Here is a 22,837-nt window from a genome sequence, read left to right as displayed (position 1 = left end):
ATCAAAGGTTTCAACAATAACGAACAAAAGTCGTCGGTGAAATTAAATAAACATCTATCACCAAATCTATTCATGGATTGAAAAGATTTCATATATCACTTATGTATAATTTTTTGTCAATCCCTTTGTTCTTTAACTACTAATAGATAAATACACTTGCGAATCATCTTCCCATATAAATAGGATTCACATATATCAAATGAATCAAGCTCATTTGCCTTAATAAAATTCCATCCTTTTGAAGTTGGTATATGTATTTATTATTTATATTGTCATGATGATTATGACATAGATAAGTTCCAATCAAATATTATCTGATTATATAGGTGTTATGATCAGAACTATCAACTTAATGAAAGATTATAGATTTACTTCATAAATAAAATTATGAGAAAATATTCTTTAACACATAATACATCGTTTCAGAACATGAATGTGAACATCCATTAAACGATAAGTAATTCTAGATTTATTCATAAATTATAACTATTACATGTCCCTATAAGGATAGGTACAAAACATCTATTGTTTAAATAAAAGACTATAACAACACTTGTTATATATTCAACACAAAATGCCATTCGTTTGTAACGAGTTGATTATTTCTTCCAATCATCAACACAAAATATCAATTATTAGTTTCACTTTAAGTGTAACATACTCAAGTAAATGATGGAAAAATAAATAGTTCTATCATATAGATATTTGAAGTCTTGTCCAAGTCAGACTTCATCAACTCGATGTGATTAGAGGAGCAATTCCTATTTTAGTGTCCAGTTTCTTCCACAATAGAAACAAAATTAATCATTTGGTCCTTTCTTGATTTTTGGGTTTATGCTATATTTCCCTTAACAGAACTAATGGAGACAACTCAAGAGGTCTTCTAATCACCAAACTATCCTCAAAAGAGAGAGAGGTGGAGAGTAGAAGAGAGTTTCGGCCATATGGAATAATGGAGAGAATTCACAAGAAAACTTTTTTCAAACTCATGCAAGACCCTTCTTTAAATACCCATGAAAAAGCAAAAGCAACACCATATAATAATATAAACTATTTACTAGCTTTTAGGAGCATGGGGAGCATGGGAGGAAGGTTGACAAGCAACCTCCCATGCTTGTCCAAACTTTCGACCATATAGTGATATAAAGAGACAAAACTTGTCTCCTAACTTCATTTTGCTACAAAAGAATTAGTTTAAATTTTATAAACTCAAAGTTTATAAAATATAAACTTTGTCTTTAGGTAAAAGACAAAAAGGATTCAACTAGTCCAAATGTGCATGACTTATTAATTCATACCATATGAAATAATGACTAGTTATACTCTCTTATAATTATTATTTTCATAAATCAATCATTATTCCCTAATTATAATACAAGAATTGATATTATTTATTAATAATCATATTAATAATAAATATACAAAATGTGCCAACTTGATAAAGATGTGACCCTATAGGATCATATATTATTAGCAATATCACTCCATAATGATTCTTGGGCATATAGATTGAACAAGTATACGGGCCCCACCCACATACAATTCATATAAGCATAACAGGTAATAGCATACAGAATAACCATCGGGCCCCGCCCAGTAAGCATACAAGCACATACACATACAAGAGTCACAAAAACATCTAGTATTCTAACATAACAGATCATAGGCCGACATTGGTGACTTTGACCCGATAAACATGTTGAGGAAATTCACCTTCAAATCTAAACAGTAGTTGAATAGGTCCGAGCTCCGAATATCAGGTCTACCCATCACCTATTCAGCAAAATAGTGACCAATCCTTAGATACAACTCAAAATACCTCAAATACCCCTTAAGTCAAACTTGGTCAAAGCCAAAAGTCAAAGTCAACAGTCCATGTTGACCCAACACGACATGTTTCCCCTTGGCCACGCCGTGTTCCGCCAGCATCCAAACAGTCGGGAAAAAACCACACGTCTTGTTGACTCGCAACCACGACTTGGTTTCCTGAGTTTTAACAGCTTAATACACTCAGCTATTTTCTTTGACTCCAAGTGCTCTAAAGCTCAGATCTAGACCAAAATGTGATCTATAAGGATAAAGTTTCCAACTTTATCCATTGGGACTACCCAAAAAGGTCCAAAAGCAATCCATAAGGCTTAATCATGCAAGGGCTTAACTAATAAGCACTTAATCCCTAAAGTTCGAAGTCCATCCTTTCCAGAAGTAATACTAACACCAAAACCATCCCAAAGGTGGTGCTTTATAGACATACATGTCCAATGCATGTCTTGAATTCATATTAGGTCAAAATGATAATTTATGACCTAATCTCTATGCATGACCTCAATACTTGATTATAATCCAGATCCAAGACACTACAAGCTCATCTTGACTTGGAGATTCATAAAGTTGCAAAATTTATGAGGTCTAACCATTCCAACATTCAAGAACAAGAAACTAAAGAGACAAAACTCAAGATCTAACAACTTGAAATGATAAAAATCGAGACTTGGGCACTTAAAAAGGTCCAGAAGAGTGCCAATGTGAAGAATGGGGACTTTCTTGCTTGATCTTTGCTTCCTTCCTCCTCCTTCTTCCTTCTTTAGTTTCAAAAAGCACCAAACTAGATCAAAAATGGAGGAAAATGAATAGGGTTTGCAAGGAACGATTTAGAGGAATGGAGGCTGATGAGAGGGGTGCTATGAGGGGGGGTTAAGGATCCTTAAATAAGGCACAGCCCTTAAATTTTAGGATTCTCTCCATCAGCCGCCACCACGCCGTGGTGCAACACCACCGCAGTGGTGGTCCATTAAACTCCACAACCCAAAGGCTTATCGCCACGCCGTGGTGAGGCTTCACCACGCCGTGGCCAAAGAGGAATCATGCACAATTTAGAAATAATTCCATACCTAGAATCGAGTGTTACAAACAAATAAACATTGACTACATAGTTTTTGTCTACTTCATCATATCATACATAGACATACCATTTATTGCTACCATTTACGGATAGTTTTAGAGTAAACCAATGCATAATAGAATTATAGAGCAAAACCCCACATCTATATATGTTTGATGAATAAAAGATATTATCATCTTAAAACTACTCGTGAATATATCTATGAAGTAATCTCTAAGTGCGTGTTGTTCCAACACTTAAATCTCTATTAAGTACTCATGTGTGTTAGCATAATCTCTATGCTACGTCCAATAAATATGGTCAATCCACCACTACTTAAGACAATCTTAAATCACTTACTTACATCCAAGAGTATGACCGAGTGGAGGTTTGAGTAAAGTAAGACTCGGGAAGTGGGTTCTAAACATGCAAAAAAATGATACACAATAATAAATTAACAAAAATGATAGCATCACCATCACTTTATTAAGTCACAACAAAATAGACACCAAATCGGTTACAATTCACTCTTCTAAGTGTTTCAAAACTTTATCAAACTAACACCTAAACAGTTACACCATATGACCAGCAAATCTAATGCCTATAGACATAGTATGACTATGTGACAATTGTAAAATTTAGTTTAATGAGCATCAAACACAATAATTTTTACATATGTACTAGACCTAATGTAACTTATTTAAGTCATTTTTATGAAAATAAAGTTTGTACACTTTGAGATGCATCTTGTATATTATAGAAATCCTCGATATGTGTAGATTGTCGATAAATAAACATTTTCCATTATACCTAAGTAATGATTTGATACATTTGATTTGGGTAGATATATGTATTAAGTATTATTTTATACATGAAAAGGAATAAAAAAAACTTTTTAGAAATTTATAAGCATTGAAGTAGTTGTCATTTATTTAGGGAATATGAAAAGGAAGAGGTTTCAAATCCATATGGTTTGAGATAAAAATTTATCTCTAACCACGTGAGTTTAACCAAAGGGTTTGTAGTCCAATGGTATCCGGTGTTGCCCTCCCTACTTGAGGTTGAGGGTTCAAGTCCCGTCGTGGACATGTGTGGATTTAAGGTGTAGTTTAGGAGTAGATTCGATTTTCCGTTTAAAAAAAACATGTGTTTAAATGGTCTCATTTATAGTATAGAATAAAAATATAAATATAAATATATATATATATATATATATATATATATATATATATATATATATATATATATATATATGGTTAGGTTATTTTGTTTTTGCTAAGTATTGTGTGCTTGTGTAAAAGATTCTAGGCCAATCATTTGTGGTAAATTAAGAAAGTGATTTTCTTTTAAAATTAAGTAGAAAAAAAAACAAATTAATAGGATTTCATTAAATTACTGGTCACGGAAGGGTATAATGGTACATTGCCTCGTCATTTTAATAGGAAACGTTAGATAACTATGGAAGTGATCAACCGATAATCCCAAATATCTCGCATACTATCAAAATCAAAAACCCAATTCCTTCGGAAGATTCTTTGAAGGTTTTTTATATAAATATCGACATTTTACCCTAGAAGATGGAATCGGCATTTGGGGGCTTCTGTGAACGGTATTCTAGAAGAATGAGGAGTACACGATCGACTTCATTCAAGTCGAAGTTCAAGAACACTGCAGAAACGACCTTGAATCTTGAAGATGACGATGATGATTTCGTTGCGCAATCTGAAGGTAACAATTTTTTGTTTTATTTGATGTTTATTGAGTTCGAAGATGAATTATAGTGTAGGACGTGTATTTAGAATCATTTATGCATGCATGATTTGTGTTTTGCAAAAAGAAGGTGTCATTTTTGTGGAATTTCTTAAGAATAATTACTGATTATTACAGTATGCGTTGAAATAATAATAATATAATAGAATGAAATATTTTTCGATGTTATTCTGCCAGAATGTTCTATTCATATGAACCTAAAGATGTTTGTTATTCTCTTAGAATTAATCATGTTGTTGTATGAGTTAAAATTATAAAGAAAAATTTTGTAAATAAGGAGTTAAGTAGCAAGGTATAATGATTTTATATTCTAATGGAATCAAATTTTGTATATGATTAATGACTTAAACTGAAACATTCAAAATTCTTAGAGATGGATATAGTTTGCATGTGTAAAATTCTATTAAAAATCTATTAGAATGGAATGTTGTATATGAATTATGAGTTAAATTGAAACAATTACAATTATTGTAGATTGATATACTTTTTATGTAGACTATTCTAATAGAATACAATTATGTGTATGAATATAAGTATTTCAATGTTCAGTGGGTTATGTTTCAAAATGAGATTTATGATGTTTTTATAGTTTATTTTATATTCTGTTAGAATTGCAATTCTATGATATTTTTGTGTAATATGTCATTTTTTTATTCTTATTTACAGAATTATTCTGCCAGAATGTTCTATTCATATGAACCTAAAGATGTTTGTCATTATCTTAGAATTAATCATCTTGTTGTATGAGTTAAAATTATAAAGAAAAATTCTGTAAATAAGGAGTTAAGTAGCAAGGTATAATGATTTTATATTCTAATGGAATCAAATTTTGTATATGATTAATGACTTAAACTGAAACATTCAAAATTCTTAGAGATGGATATAGTTTGCATGTGTAAAATTCTATTAGAATGGAATGTTGTATATGAATTATGGGTTAAACTGAAACAGGTACAATTATTGTAGATTGATATACTTTTTATGTAGACTATTCTAATAGAATACAATTATGTGTATGAATGTAGGTATTTCAATGTTCAGTGGGTTATGTTTCAAAATGAGATGTATGATGTTTTTATAGTTTATTTTAAATTCTGTTAGAATTGCAATTCTATGATATTTTTGTGTAATATGTCATATTTTTTTATTCTGTTAGAATGAGAAATTTGTGTGTATTGTATTTGTGTTATGGAAATAAATTTTTATTCTGTTAGAATAAGAAGACTATCTTATATCTTAAAACATTAATATCTTATATCTTATACTAAACATTGTAATATTTATTATGTGTTATAGCAGAACAAGTACAAGAAGAAGAACAACATGTGAAACGAGAAAGAAGGTCAAAGAAAAATCTTGATAAATCAGTTCAACAAAAGAAAAGTCCTAAACCTTTAAATGTACTAATTTTGGAAAGAGAGATAAGGTCAAAGAGGAAATATGATAGAGTTCCAATTTTAAAAAAGTTAAAGAATAAGGGAATTGATGAATCTGTCAAAAGAGGAACAAGAAGATAATGTTAGAAAAACAAGTAAGGAATATCCACATGGTTTAAGAAACCTTCCAACCAGAATGAAATGTGATAACATCACTGCAGCTTTTAGGGGGATGTCACCGGAACAAAAGCAAACAATCTTGAGAATAGGTTTTGGGTCAAATCCGCAAGTGAATATAACAAGTTATCCGGGGCAACTAAGCTACTATCTTTTTGATGTGTATGATGCCGATAGTAGAAGACTTGTCCTACAAAACTCTGTTATTGAGATAACAGAACAGACAGTGCATGATATGATGTGGTTGCCAATTGGTGGAGAAGACATCAATGAGTTTCCATTGTGTGATAAGGGGAATCAAATTCTGGAAGAATGGAGGGGACAATATACTAGTGATCAGTTCAATGGTGAGGAGTATTTAAGAAGGATTCAGGCTACAACAGAAGACAGTTTGATGTTTAGGCTTAATTTTTTGACCCTTTTTGTTAACAACTTCATAGAGTCAATGTTGATGGGAACAAATCAAATAAAAGTGGTAAGGAAGTTGGTGTTGGTAGAAGACTTTTCAAAGTTAAATTGGTGTAAATATATGCTTGATTATTTGGGATCAAGGAAAAAACTATTGAAAAGGGATGACAAATCAAGTTACTACAGTGGTCCTATTACACTCCTGATTGTAAGTATGAAATAATGTTATACGAAAATATAGATTTGGTAGTGATTTATTATTGATGTATTGATTAAGTTAATGTTTTTTTAGTTGGTGTACGTGTATAACATGAAGTGTTCTATCAAGTTAGATAAAAGGCTTCCTTTTACTGGGCATATTAATGGTGCTAATTTATTAGAGATTCAACGATTGGAAATCAGTTTGGGAGGGTTCGGGAGGCAATTTCGGGATGAGCATGATGATGTCGATATGAAGGATGAAACAGGAGGTGAAGAGCAACAATTGGTCAGTTTTAAGAGGGATTTTGGAGATGAGGAGGTAATAGTATATTTTTTTTGGATAATTAGTTAATTTGTAATTACTGTAATTAATATTTGAATTTATATTCCGGTAGAATATAAATTAAATATTCTAGAATACTACTAAATTGTCTATACATTTCTCATATTAAAGTTGGTGAAATATTCTTGAAATGTAATTAATAATTAATTATATGTATTGCAGGCATATGCTGCTGTTTTAGAGCATAGTTATGGGTTAATTCTAACAAAAAAAAGTACTATGGAGGATGCGTTGAAGGATGGTTTGGAAAAATTCGCTGATAGTGTGGTGATGAATGAGTGGATGGAAAAGATGAATGAGATTTTCAAGGAAGTGCATGAAGGGGCAAATAACAAAAAAGTCCATGAGCCGGAGGGTTGTAATGAGTTAAATATGAATGATATAGGTGATGACGGTGAAGGAAATAGTTCACCTATTAGAGGATTGATAGTTACTGAAGTTAATTTAGAAAAAGATGTCAATTATAGTACACTTGTTGATACCGATTCTTTAACAATGAGTCAGTTTCATCGACTTCCGGGGTTGAATGAGGAAATGATTAAGTTGTTGGATGAAACTGAGTTATAGGTGTATAGAAGGAAAAAGCTAATGTCAGGATTCAGTGGGGATAATGTGGTTGGAAGAAATCTAGGAGAAGCTGTTGATAATGCTGCAGAAAATGATGATAATGACAAAAGGGAAAAACGTATCCCTAAAAACGCAAAAATATTTCATTCCCCCAACATTGAAAGAATTGTTAAGGTTGGGGATAAACTGACTAAGGATGAAACAGAAATATGCAATTCAGTTTTTGCATCTAATAGAGATGATGGGTAAGTATATATGAGTCACTTATTATATTTTTAGAATACAAATTTGAATGTATGTAGATTGATTTTATATATAATTTTTGTTACATGGATGAGATTTAGGACATTGGAACAGGTCATTTGTTGCACCAGGGTTTTGCATATCAATTCAATCAAGGAATGTGTATACATTCTAAAGTAATTGATTGTTGGGCTGGGTTTTTAAATAAAATGGAGAACTACAAGGATGAATCATCGCTTTCAAGATTTTTCTTCGATACAACTATTGTGGTATAATTTTTTTTTGTAAATTAACCTTAAATTCAAATTTATTTTTTTAGAATTAATATTGTTGGTGATGTGGGTTTTTACAGACAGAAGAGATATTGAATGAATTAAAGTCGGAAGATCTAAAATGTAGGCTTTTTGCTACTCTATTGCGAATCTACATTAAGAAATTTGATGTCAAGCCAAGTTTCAGAGATGTTGCGCTTGTAAGTTTATTCAGTAAATGTATTATTTGTTGCATCACTTAATATTAAATTAACTTTGTTTTTTAATGTATACAAGGTTTTCTTCCCAATAGTTGATGATGGGAAGTATTACTTACTCATCTTTGATCTGAGATCAAGTTTATACTACATAGTAGATCATGTGAAGAGAACAGGAACTTTGGAAAGGAAATATGGCATGATACCAAACTTGGTGGTAAGATAATCAATAAAATTCTGAGCACTCAGTTTTCATTCTAAAGATTTTTATAAGACTATGTTTGATGTATTTGTTGTATTCAATGACAGAAAAAAACTGTTTCACAACTACTTCACATCACAACATCATCCAATGGCAAAAGCCTTAACTTTTAAGGCGGGGCGGGTGATGAACATATCTTGGCAAGTAGAAAAGTCTGGAACAGATTGTGGAGTCTACCTCATGAGGCATATGGAAAGTTACATGGGGGAAAATGAAGGGCGTTGGGAGTGTGGTCTTACAGGTAAAATGCCTGGTGATGTGAGTGTTATAATTAAGTTAAGAACGAAATACATGGCAATATTGTTGACAGCTGAGTTCAACAAGTTTAAGAGTATGATAGTTAAAGATTTTGAAGCATTTCGTAAGCTGGATATATTGGAACAAAATATGATTCTTCAAGAGTCAGCTGAAAATAGGAAGAAAAAGAGAAAAGCAAAGGGTCGTCGGTAAGAATTTGAAGTGGTAGTTTGGTTTTTTTAAGATAAATATTGACATGGTATTATCTGAACTTTTTTTTTTTGCAGTTGTTCAAACAAAATTCTGGTTTATGTTAGCTTTTTGAAAAAGTACTTTGTCTTTCAGAAGTTTTGAATTATTGTTATCAGTATGTAAGCTTATATCTTCTAATGGAATGTTAATTTTGGTCTAATGGTTGTGTTGATGCATTGTTTAAATTCGGGGATGATGATGTTGTGCATTGTGAAAAAGCAATTCTGGTAGAATGAGTAGTAGTTTAATACTAAGTTTTTGATGGGCTGTTTATGAAAAAAATTTAGTATTAAATTATTAAGTTGTTTTAAATATATAATTCACGGTTGTTGTTAATAATGTATGTGTTGATGTATTTTTTGTAATAAATGATCAGATGTTGTGTGCCTGGACTGTTTTTTACAGTTCATTGTCGCTGATAGAATATTCTTAATGTTATGATTCTAGTAGAATATGTTTTAGTTTTTTATTTTATATTAATTGGATGTAGATGACAAATGTATCTTTCGGTATAATGTACCCTTTTTGAAATTAAATATGTGTGTGTAAATGTATAATGCATAAAAAAAACAATATAAAATTTTGTTGGAATGGATATGTTTAGGAAATATGTAGCCAATTTCATCGACTTCAGATATTGTGTGTCTGGGCTGTTTTTATAGTTTCTTTTGATGCTGATAGAATATTTTTATTGTTATGATTCTAGAAGAATATGTTATAGTTTATTATTTTCTATTAACTGGATGTAGATGAGAAATGTATCTTTTGGTATAATGTACCATTTTTGAAATTAAATGTGTGTGTGTGTGTAAATGTATAATTCAGAAAAAAACAAATATGGTATAATGAATACTTGTATATAAATTAGATGTAGATGAAAAATGTATCTTTCGGTATAAAATTCTGTTGGAATGAATATGTTTACGAAATATGTAATCTTTTTGGAAGTAAATATGGTATAATGAATACTTGTGTATAAATTGTACACATTGTTTGTATACTGTACTAAGCAATAAAACATTTTGATAAAATGAAAATCAATATTAAAATGATTGAAAAAAGTTGTATAACTTGCTGTAAGTAATGAAAAGAATGAATTTATAGAATTGATGGAATGAATATTTGTATTTCGTTATATGATTATTTTTAAGAAATAAAAAAACATAAATATTGTTAGATTAATTGACAATGGCATCGTCACTAACAATCAAGGTGAATACTTTATTAAACGACATAAAAGATAACAATGAATGTGAACCGGCCAAATTAAAATGAAATGTCATTTTACTAAAACCATTCAATTAACATACAAAGAAACTATTTCTGGGCGTTCTTTAAAGGACGATTTCTTTTGTCATGATGAACCATCTGTTCACATGTAGCACATTTTCTCTTAGGTTTCGAGCTTTCTTTCTCAATCATCTCTTTTGTAGATTTTAATCTTTTCCCACGACTGCCGCTTCCTTTGTTACGAATATCTGAAGGATTTTGAATGTCACTAACATCAGATACTACATCAGGAACTACCACGCCTAGAAGCTTGTTGAAATGTTCTGCTCTAGTCGGTCGATCATGATTTGGACAATCGTCTACGAATTTTTTTTCAACTTATTCTGCTCGTCAAGGTATAACTTTAACTTAGCTACATCATGGCTCAAAAAAGACACACAACGGTCAACAGTTGAAAATATATCAATAGCAGTCATGTCGGAATTAGAATCGTCAAAAGAACTACTGAAGCGTCTTTTCAGTAATTCTGTTGGAATAACATCCCTACGCCAACGTTTCAAAATGTACTTTTCAGGAATTTGGTCAATGCCGTAAAACTTAAACACACAGAATATGTGTCTGCATAAGATTCCTACATGTTCAAAATGCATACAAGTACATTTGAATGAACCATCTTTGGTTGAGTGTGTGACTTGGAATATATAAGATGATTAGTGAGAATGTTTAAGTTGTAAATAATTAGGGTTTAAATTCAAATGATAAAATGACAATAAATGTGAGAAAAATATACCGTGTATTCAGTATCCCTTATAAGACAATCGTAATTGTATTCCTCGTCTTTGTCATCAACATCGACATCATTTGTTTGCCTAGTGGTTATGTTGTTTTTTTTCTCAAAAACAATAATTGTGTCAATACCGTTGGAAGATATCACATTCTTTTGGAAACATTTATCTTCAGCTCTTGATATCTCTTTCTGAACCTGATAAAAAATCTTGCGCGTATATACCTTTGAAGCATGAGGTTCATTCGGGCTACGGGTAATGAATTTAGGAAAAGTGGTGGCGGTATTAAAATCATTGAGAATTTGATTATGTCTTTTTCGTTCCATGACTTAATCAAATGTCATCATAAACACGATAAGATAAGAACCGGTTAATGTGGTGGTTTGAAATGACCAATTCTGACTTTCAGACAGTGATGTAGTTCGCATAAGACCAGACATTGGAATGTGATTGAAAAATGCGGGGATCCAAAATCTTCGCAAACCATACATGGTATTAATCCAACTATTATCTGTAATTTTAAACTCCTCCAACATCATATGCCATACATTCTCGAAGTCATGTGGTTCCAGCTTAGAATTCCAAATTATAGAGTGAAAACGCTTTCAAAATTTTTGATTGGTGGTTGCATCTTCAATTGATAAAATTTGTATAATTAAATTGAAATTTAATGAGGATGAGTAAAATGAAAAAGTTAAAGCAATTAATTATGTTAGAATATGAGAAAATCATTATAGAATCATGACAAAAAATAAGGATAATAGTCTTTCTATGCATACCTTATTTGGCAACTTCTTTGTTATATGCCACATACATAACTTATGATGTGCCAACGGGAAAACGTTATCTATAGCTTTTTTCAAAGCTGGATCTTGGTCAGATATAACCAATTGAGGTTGTTTTCTAAAAGCTTTCAAAAAAGCTCTAAGCAACCATTCATAAGAAACTCCATCTTCTTTACTTAAAAGTCCAGCACCAAATGTTACACATTTTTTGTGGTTATCAATGCCAGTGAACGGAACAAAAACCATATCATACCTATTTTAAAAATAAAATATTAGTTTACATAACTGAAAACAATGAAATTCTTATTGTAAAAGTATTAAAGGTTAGAAATACTTATTCATGCTGAATGTGGCATCGAGTGATACAACGTCTCCGAACGAATTGTAGTTATACTTTGCTGTTTTGTCAGCCCAGAATAGAGCATTCAACCTTTTGTTCAACACTTTATACTCAAAAGTAAATGATGGGACATTTTTCTTCCTGTCATTCATCTTGTCAACAAGGAATTTCGCGTCCCTCCCACCTATGTAACAATTAAGATTTCTCCTAGCATTCTTGAAATCAGAAACCAATCCACCTCGAACCGAAGGACCGACCTGAAGAGCACTATACGGTCTATGTGCTTTTACAGGACCAATATTTTGTTTTGACAAATTATGAATGAAAATTTCTTGGGAATAATCAAGTTTTCACTTTGAACGAGATAAGTACATATTGCCCTTGCTAAACAACTTGTGATTATGTTGCTCGACAAAATCACTCACGACATATTTAAGAGTACCGGGAATTATTTCTAAAACAACTTTCGCTTTACAATTCCTCCTAAATAAATCTTTCCTTCTTTGAGTCTTATTATGCTGAATGTCCAGAGTATCTACTTTACTAGTATTTGGATTACCTTCCCGATTGCATACAAGATGTCTATTTGTAATAATCCCGTTTTTTGTTTTTTTGACTCTTCCGAGCCTAACATCAAAACCAGATTCTAATGCATAGTTTCTATACAGTGTTACTGCTTCACCATATGAATCAAATTTTGATGTAACTTTTGGTTTGATATCGTCTGAAACAATCGGGGTCCAATACATGTGTAACATCCCGAAAATACGACCCAAAAATTTTTGTTTCAATATTACTAAAAACCCAAAATATCATATGTCATACGATAAAACCATGAATCGTGTATCTCAAATGTCATAATAAATTATCAAATCAAAACTAGTATCTAAATCATATCCAAAATATCAGAGTCAATCTCCCAGGCTAAACTGTAACTGTGGTGTGTGCCATGCCATCATCCCGAGCTCTTCCCCTTGTTAGCGGAAATACCTGAAAACAAAACTGAAACTGTAAGCACAAAGCTTAGTGAGCTCCCCCAAACTACCACATACCATACAATAACATATAAAGCAACTACTGGGCCTTGCCCACTGCATCGGACCAAAGTCCGGAAACTGCATCGGACCAAAGTCCGGAACTAACCAGGGCCTTGCCCTCTGCATCGGACCGAAGTCCGGAAACTGCATCGGATCGAAGTCCGGAACTAACCAGGGCCTTGCCCTCTGCATCGGACCGAAGTCCAGAAACTGCATCAGACCGAAGTCCGGAACTAACCAGGGCCTTGCCCTCTGCATCGGACCGAAGTCCGGAACTGACTGAACATAGCATAGCATAATCATAACTACTAGCATAAACACATATACTGCATACTGCATCAGACCGAAGTCCGGAACACATAACACAAAGACATGCTGGAATCACAAAGACATCAAGCACACTGAACTACTGCATCAGACCGAAGCCCGAAACTACTGCTAACTAAACGGGCCGACATTGTGGCCGTAGACCCGTTCCTACTTGAAAGAAAACTCACCTCGTAATGCTGGTTGCTGAGATGCTAAATCTGAATCTGTCTGACTGCTGCTCCGGAACTCCCCGGCTACAAATCCCATAAACACTAAATCAGATACTGATAACTACTCTCAGGGTAAAATGACTATTTTACCCCTGGTCAAAGTCAACTTCCAGTTGACCGGACTCGCCGAGTTGGGCCGCCAACTCCCCGAGTCCCTATCATCCTTTCTAATCCTCTACCCGCTTCTACTCGTCGAGTTTGGCAAAGGCTCGACGAGTTCTTCTTCGATACTAACATCTAGTTCATCTTCATCTGACTCGCCGAGTTGTATGAACAACTCGTCGAGTCCTCCTTCATCCTATGAATGAGATCAGTCCTTGACTCGCCGAGTTGTATGAACAACTCGTCGAGTCCCTCCACTACTAGATCTGAGCCTTAACTCACCGAGTCCATTACCTACTCACTGATTACACCTTAAACTCTCAAATGGGGAAAATCGGGGACTCGCGACTCGACTCGTCGAGTCTGAAGAACGACTCGCCGAGTCCCATGCATGTCATTACTAAACAGTCGATTATGCACGAATCCAGTGCATTCCATTCATAGATCTGGGCTCCTAGGGCTGGTTTTTCACGTAAAGTTTCTAACTTTACGTGCATGCATGCTAATATGAAGCTCAAATACCCAAAATAAGCTAAAGGAAGAGATCTAAGCTTCGAATGGAATCTTGGCTCAATAAAGGTGGCAACCTTGAGCTTAAGAGGCTCTGGAAAGCTTAGATATGAAGTCCATTCATCATATTAACTCTTAATTCGACCTTAAAGTCTAGAAAGGGCTCAAAATCAACAAGAGCAAAGTTCTCAAGAGATCTAATTGATAATAAGCAAAGATTCGAGCTTGATACCTCAAAGGGGACTGAAATGCAACCAGAAGTCAGGATCTACTTGCTCCCCTTGAATACTTCTCTTCTCTCTTCTTCCCCAAATCCCCAAGATGCACTAAAACCTTCACAAGTGAGAAAATGCTCCAAAAATGCTTAAGAACGGCTAGGGTTTCGTATGGGACTCTTTGTGGGTGAGGGAGGCTGGTCTTGGGGCACATAAGATGTTTAAATAGGGTGCAAACCCTTGAAATTAGGGTTTCATCCAGACTGGCAGACTCGCCGAGTCCGGGAATATGGACTCGTCGAGTCGCCAACTTAAATAGTGTGCAATTCATCAACGAACTGATTGTCATCTTCTTCATGATTTGCGTCCTCTGTATGTTCATCAATGAAAATATTAACATTTAATATTAAACATGTTTCTTACAAGATAGAATCTGACATACAATGAAAAATTAAACAAATAATTCAAAAACTCACCTAAATTAAGATTACTGCTTTCTCCTATGTGAAATCCGCCATTATATAGTGTATCATTATCATGAAAATCGAAATCTTCAATTCCATTTTCATCATCACTAGCCAAATAATGTTCCTCGTAAATATGATTATTGACCTCTGCTACTTGATCGCCCATACCTAAGAATTTTCGACAGTGTTTCTATATGCTTTGGAAGTTGAAAAAATAAAATATGATAAATTGACATAGAAAAGAAATAGGGATGAAAACGGATTCTATGCAAATTAAAAGACTTGATATTAGGGATCATTGATAAAAATAAATGATTCCGATTTAATTCTTTTTTAAAACATGATAAAGATAAAAATATTCATAGGGTACTCTATTCATATTCCAAATATAAAACATTTCAAAAATACATTAAATTAATTACTTTACAATATTATTATGTAATTTTTTTAAAAAAGTTGCACAATATTTTATTAACGACATAATTCTTTCAGAATGATATATCAATATAGATTCTAAAACTCTGCATATTATTTTATTTTTGAAAGAATTCTATCAGAATAATCAAGCAATATGACTTATAAAACTTATCAATGTGTGTTACCTCGAAAACATGACTGATAAGATGTATCAACATGGCTTATAAAACTATGCACATTGTATTGTCTGCATATCATTCTATTAGAATAATATAGCAATATGGCTAACAAAATTGTAGACTGTGTGTTATCTCCAAATCATTCTACTAGAATGTTATAGTAATATAGCTTACAAGACAGTTAACTCTTAAACTGTTTAAGTTCAAGACATTGTATTGCTCATTGTACACAAATTTTATTTTTGACATTATGTGTTTCGATTTTATGAAGCATTAAACATATTTTATGAAATATAATGAACATTTTTTTTGACATTCTGTTGGAATGATAACTGTAATGTTTTTTTTTTTTTGACATTCTGTTGGAATGATAAACTGTATGATCATATGAAACATAAATATACCAGAAAAACACAAACATCTTATTATTTGTAAACATAAAAATAACAGAAAAACACGTAGAATTCATCAAACGATAATTTTATTACACTGAAATGAACCTTAATAATACCATATAATTCAGCAAAACATACTTTTATTTTACTGAAATCAAACTTAATAATATCTAAAAACGACCAATTTGATGAATTTATTGTAGTTCTACGCTTTCTTCAATCCAAAAGGACAGTTCATGCTATCATGACCAAGTCTAAAGCATATTTTACATCTTCTTTTTTCCTTCACAACTTCATTCACCAGAATCTTGGGATCATTGACATTATCCAGATCCTTCCCGGGATTCTGATCTTCATTATCCTGCAAGATTATCAGATTTGATACATATGTATGTGTAAAATCAGTAAAAGGGTATGTGGGGGACGTTTGAATCGAATCTTCATTATCCTGGTCAGATGTTGTTGTTAATAATGTATGAATACCTGGTTCCGATTTCCAGTATGAACATCCATCGATTGTGTAAAACAAAGTAATGAGCAACTAATGGAATCGACAATTGTGATCTGTGTGTGGGGGACGTTTGAATCGAATATATAAAGAAAATTAAATTAATGATAACTAAATCAGTCATAAATCATTGCTTAATATAAAGGGATAAGAATCAGAATAAATAAAGAATTAAAATGGAAGATTACATAATTACCCTTACATATTTAATAAAATAATTAATAATTTTCTAAAGTGTGATTGGTGCATCCATGCACATAATACTTGTTGAAAACATTTGAACCTAACTCTCTCTCTCTCTCTCTCTCTATATATATATATATATATATATATATATATATATATATATATATATATATATATATATATATATATATATATATAAAGTAGGAATACAAAAAGTTATTAGAAATTTATAATTGTTGTAGCAGTTATATATACATATAAATTGTGGAATCTACTCTAATAAATAAAAATATTTTTGCCACATGTCATACTCTTATTGATTTGACCACATGTCATTTTGTGGTTATTTTCAATTATTTTTTTTCCATATGGCATTTTGTGGTTTTTTTTTCATTTTATTAATTTTCACATAATATTTCAATGTAATAATTGCAATAAATGTAATAATAAATGCATATCAATTTCATTAGTTAACCTCATTCTAATTTCTAAATTTCTAAATTAAAATCTCATTAGTTTCCATTGTTTATTTATCTAAATTATTTGTTTAATTTTAAAGAAAAAACAAACAATTTAATTTTAATAATTCAATATTTTTTTATTTTTTCTTATAAATTCAAATTTTCTCAAATGTTTAAAACTTCATATTTTTTCTCTTTAAAATGAACCCATCTAATACATAGGTCTTACACTTAATGACAAATAAATAATAAATTTTGGGATTTGGCCACAATAGTTTCTCACAATGACAGTTTCGGTCCCTTGACTGGCTGGTCAATGTCTGGTTACACGTGTTATGTTACTGTGATGTTAGGTTTAAGCTTTAGGGTACGTGTTCTTCCCCCTTCTTGTTATCTACTTATCCAGACGAACCGAACCGTCATTTACCCTTCTTCTATTGCTCCCTCGCTCCTCCAGCCACCGCCTCACTCCTCCATACTCGATCGTTATCTCATACCACCACCATTGCTCTATTCGAGTTAGGGGTCACCCATCGATGTTTATTTGCGTCGGCTTCATTGCCACGAATGTTGCTATGGGCATTGTATCACCATATGGATTGCACATGTGTCCTTCTTCTACCTTTTCCCATTCCATGTCCTGTTGCTTGAAAGCTTTTCCCAGCTTCCGGTCGGCGACCACAAGGATTTTCCGGTGATTTTCTGGTGGTGAGGTCGGCAACCTCAAAGATCAGTCGCTGGTATGGACAACTAACATCGACATTTATCACTTCTATCTCTGTTAAAGACGTTTTGGGTTCTCGATTTCTAAAAAACACTTCCATTTTCGCCTATACCAAAGAAGGTCATGCCAACATCAAAACCAGTTCATTCATTGGATTTTTTAGGGTTCTTTCAAGATCTACTCAATTCGAAAACTAGAAAACAAAAGAAAAATAATCAAAGTATATACTCTTTACAAATTCAGATATATATACTCGGTAAATGCTTCGTATATTGATTTATAATCGATCAATTGTCATACTTCCTGATAGTTGGAATGAAGAACCATATATGCTTGTCTTTTAAAAACTTAAACAATTTAAATACCCCTTTCAAGCAACTATTCAATTGCATCAGAAAGGGGACAAACTGTAAGATCTTACTTTCTATTCTACTTTACTATCACCGAAATCAAGTTATGTTTAAGATTTTCAATCATGGTGCATATGCCTGAATCATAAATTGACTGGATCTTCTCTTTTCTGTATGTAGGGTAGGATGAAGCTATTTTTCAATTATGTTCATAATCGATGGCCAGCCAAACTATAATTTGGTGGGTAGTTGATTGATTTAATATAAAACATGGTTGATTAATTAAATATTTATTTTTTCAATTAAAATTCCAAGATTTTAAAAACTTTGGTTAATTTCAAACATTTCTGCTTCTTACAACTTTATTTTTCATGGAATTTGACTTTTCAATTTCAAATTTCTGCATAATTTGAAAAAGTGGGTGGTGAAGGTATATGATTTTCTAAAACTCAAATTTGATATTTAAAATGAATTAATTTTGCTTTATATTTTACGTTTTATAATATGACACTTTCCCCTATTAACCATCACTTTAAGGTTTTGTTCTTTTGACAATTTTTGCATGATGATTAATTTTTTGTACATTCATGTGTACAAAATCAGTTGCTTCCTATGGAGATGAATTTCATTTTCGTTATGGATGCATGATCGTCTTCTTGTCCATGAGATTCAAAAATGCTGAAAAAAATTGACCAAGTGACATGTTTTATAACTATTAGCTTAGATTTTTTTTGCACTTAGGCCGATTTTATGTTGCAGCTATGCAAATCACATACCAGTCAATGTTGAAGTGGTATCCATGAGTATTGCCATTCAGTTAATTGCATATTGGATAAATCAATAGTAAACTAGATGTCATCGATTTGTATACATTAAGTTTTGAATGCAAGAAATAGGAACTTAGTTTCGTTGGTTTTCCATAACTACATTCTTCAATTTGAACACCTTATAAGCCTTAAGTTGTATGTTACTAATAACTTCCACAATGGTTTTAATTTAAAAAAATATATAGAGTATGTTCCTGAAAATTACATATGTTACCCTTTTACTCAAAATTAGGACCACTTTTGTTTCTTTATAGTATATGAAATTTATAACAACGTACAATTAAAGTCAATGCTATAATACAATTCTTTGAATGTACAATGTTTACGTATACTTGCATAAACAAAATATCCACTTATACAACATATTGGGTTTGCGCATCAAAAAAAAAGAAAAAAAAACTTATCCATGCAACGCACCGGTCTCTTCACCGGTTATCATTAATTTAGGAAATGCAAAAGGCATAGGTTTCAAATCTATCGTATGACATAACTGTTATCTCTAACCACATGAGGTTGAATGACGATCCTTTATATTATATAATAGAATATAAAATAGATAGGTAGATATATGTTGCAAGGAGAGTGATCTATTGTAATAGATATGTAGATTGGATATTTTGTCATGTTGTCATATTTTTCTAACTTTTATATATATATACTTTAATTGCTATAATTTCACTTTAATTGCTATAATTTCTTAAAGATGTATGCTTTTAGTTTGCAATGTCCTATTTGATTGTTTTGTTGAGTTTGGTCGTAGAATATGCAACTAATATATATATATATATATATATATATATATATATATATATATAGTTGAGTTTGGTCGTAGAATATGCAACTAATATATATATATATATATATATATATATATATATATATATATATATTAGTTGCATATTCTACGACCAAACTCAACTATATATATATATATATATATATATATATATATATATATATTAGTTGCATATTCTACGACCAAACTCAACAAAACAATCAAATAGGACATTGCAAACTAAAAGCATACATCTTTAAGAAATTATAGCAATTAAAGTGAAATTATAGCAATTAAAGTGAAACGTGATTTTTTTCTTTTGGCTTTAAATATACAACCATTAATTTTTTTTTTGAAATGTAAAGAAAGTAGAAGGAACAATATATGAAAATAAACTAAAAAAAGGAGAAAATAACACTATATAACTTTTAGTATTTTAAAACCTTGATTAAGATAGCCGCTTTGAGTTCTTCCCAATATACTTCACCTCAACGCTTCTTTTTAGAAATTAACATTTCAAAAACCTTCAACCTTGTTGATCTATTAGTTTTTTATCTTCATATTTTCTCTAAATTTTATATATGATTTGTGTATATGATTTGTGTGTGGATGTGTTTACTAAAATTATTGATCCTTTTATATTAATAAAACATATATATATATATATATATATATATATATATATATATATATATATATATATATAAACTTATTAGAAATTTATAACCGTTGCGGTAATTGTCATTAACTTAAGGAATTAAGGAATGTTAAAGTACATAAGTTTCAAATCCAAATCCATATGGTTTGAGATAACAATTTATCTTTAACCACATGAGTTTGAATGATCTCATTTATAGTATAGAATATATTTCAAAGCACCTTGTAATCCACCAAACAACTTTTAGTTTTTTCTTTTTAAACACTTAGTTAAACATTTCTAATTTATTTGACAATTTTAATATATTAAAAAAAATATTATAATGTTTATTAGTTTTGCGGTTGAATAAGCATATTAATATAATATTACTGTATCGGGCATACATTTTATTCTGCATTTTGAGTGGAAAAATATGGGGTTTTTTATTGAATTTTTTAATAAAAATCATTTTATTGACGGAAATATGTCAATAAAAAAAAGTAATAGTTTGTCGGATATTCATAGGAGAAAGTAAAAATTGGTAACCTAGAATCCGTCAGAAATGATTAAATGTGATCCATTACCGTCGAAAGTCCGTCAATTAAATAGGTGTGTCCGTAATTCCTCAGAAAGTTTCGGACGGATAATTCCCTTGGTAATCTTGTTAGACAATTTTGTCGAAAATTCGTCTCAAATGATTAGCCATATGGTTTTAATGATAGCTAAAATTATGTTGGTTCCTTTCTAAAAATATTTAATGATGAATTTCCGACGGAATGATAAATGAGTTTTTTTTCTAGTAGTTTGTGCATGTACGGTAGGAAAAGTAAACATACTCAACGTCACAAACTTCTCAAATGAAGACAAATTCAATTGGAAAGAAAGTCGGGTTCAATAAGATCTAGCATATGTTAAGTGGCCCATAAAATTAGTTGAAGGTTTTAAATAACTCTTATCTTAGGTGAGTCAAGTAAAGTTCGATAGAGGTGAGTTAAAGGCTTGCAACCTATAACATGAGGTATACCCACCACGAGAGGACAAAATAAGAGAATAATATTCTGCGTTAAAAGAGTAGTTGAAATGCATGGGAGGATCTATAAAAGAAAATTTTAGGGATAACATATATATTTTTTTTCTTTTGTAATATATAAGATAAAATAATTAGAAATTACGATTTCATTATATATGACAAACTAGTCTAAAGACTGCATTTTATAGTTGACATATTCATTTTTCCATTTCTGAAAGTAGCTAATGGTATTTTAAATCTTAGCATCCATAAGTGATTTTTTTTTTCTATACTACAAATTAAAACATCATTCATAAAATCTTCACTCATTTTATTATGCATGTTGGTCATTAACACCTTGTGCTCGAGTTTTTTTAAAGAAGGAAAGAGGAGGAAGGGGAAGGAAATGGAAGGAAATGTGTGTTCTCGAGTTTTTTTAAGGAGAGAAAGGGAAGGAAAGGAAATGAGTGGTGTTCTCGAGTTTCATTTAAGAAGTGAAAGGGAAGAAAAGAGAGTGATTGGGAGAGAAAGAAAACGCTTATTTTTCTTAGATTTCTTTCCTCTTCTTTTTGGGATGATTGGGAGGGAAAGGAAAAGAAAGGATAGAAAAGGAAGAGGAAGAGGAAGAGGAAGAAAATGAAAGGTTTCTCCGTTCCATTCCTTTCATTCCCTTTCCCTCCCCTTCATTTCCTTCCTAAAAAAACTCGAGAACAAGACGTAAGAGTTTCAATGAAAAAAAACATCCTTCAATTGTTGTGGTTGCGGTGGACGATACTAAAGTTAGATGTAATAACCTATAGACTAAAGGAAAAAAACGGTGTTTCCTTATTTGACCATCAAACGAGAAAGGTCTATGATTCCCTTCGTGCTAGCAAATTACTTTAATTTGTGTTCATGAGATTTACTAATATACTAGTTTTTTTCTCACTAGATTTTCACATTTTTTTTAATGCTTTGTTGTTATAATTATGAACACTACGTGTAAACCAAATTGTTTTACTCCAAGTACTAAATACCTCATTCAAAAATACATGTCAACCACCTTGTTTTTCTACAATATTTCCAAGCAAGTAACACCACAAAGAATAAACTTTGTTCTTTCTTATTCTATACTCTAAACAATGAAATTTATCAAACAATTCCACAACAAAATCTCTTTGCTTAACACCTATT

Source organism: Lactuca virosa, chromosome 8, assembly GCF_052849685.1.
Source record: "Lactuca virosa cultivar CGN04683 chromosome 8, Lactuca_virosa_CGN04683_v6, whole genome shotgun sequence".
Lineage (NCBI taxonomy): Eukaryota > Viridiplantae > Streptophyta > Magnoliopsida > Asterales > Asteraceae > Lactuca > Lactuca virosa.
This window is presented reverse-complemented; position numbering follows the sequence as displayed.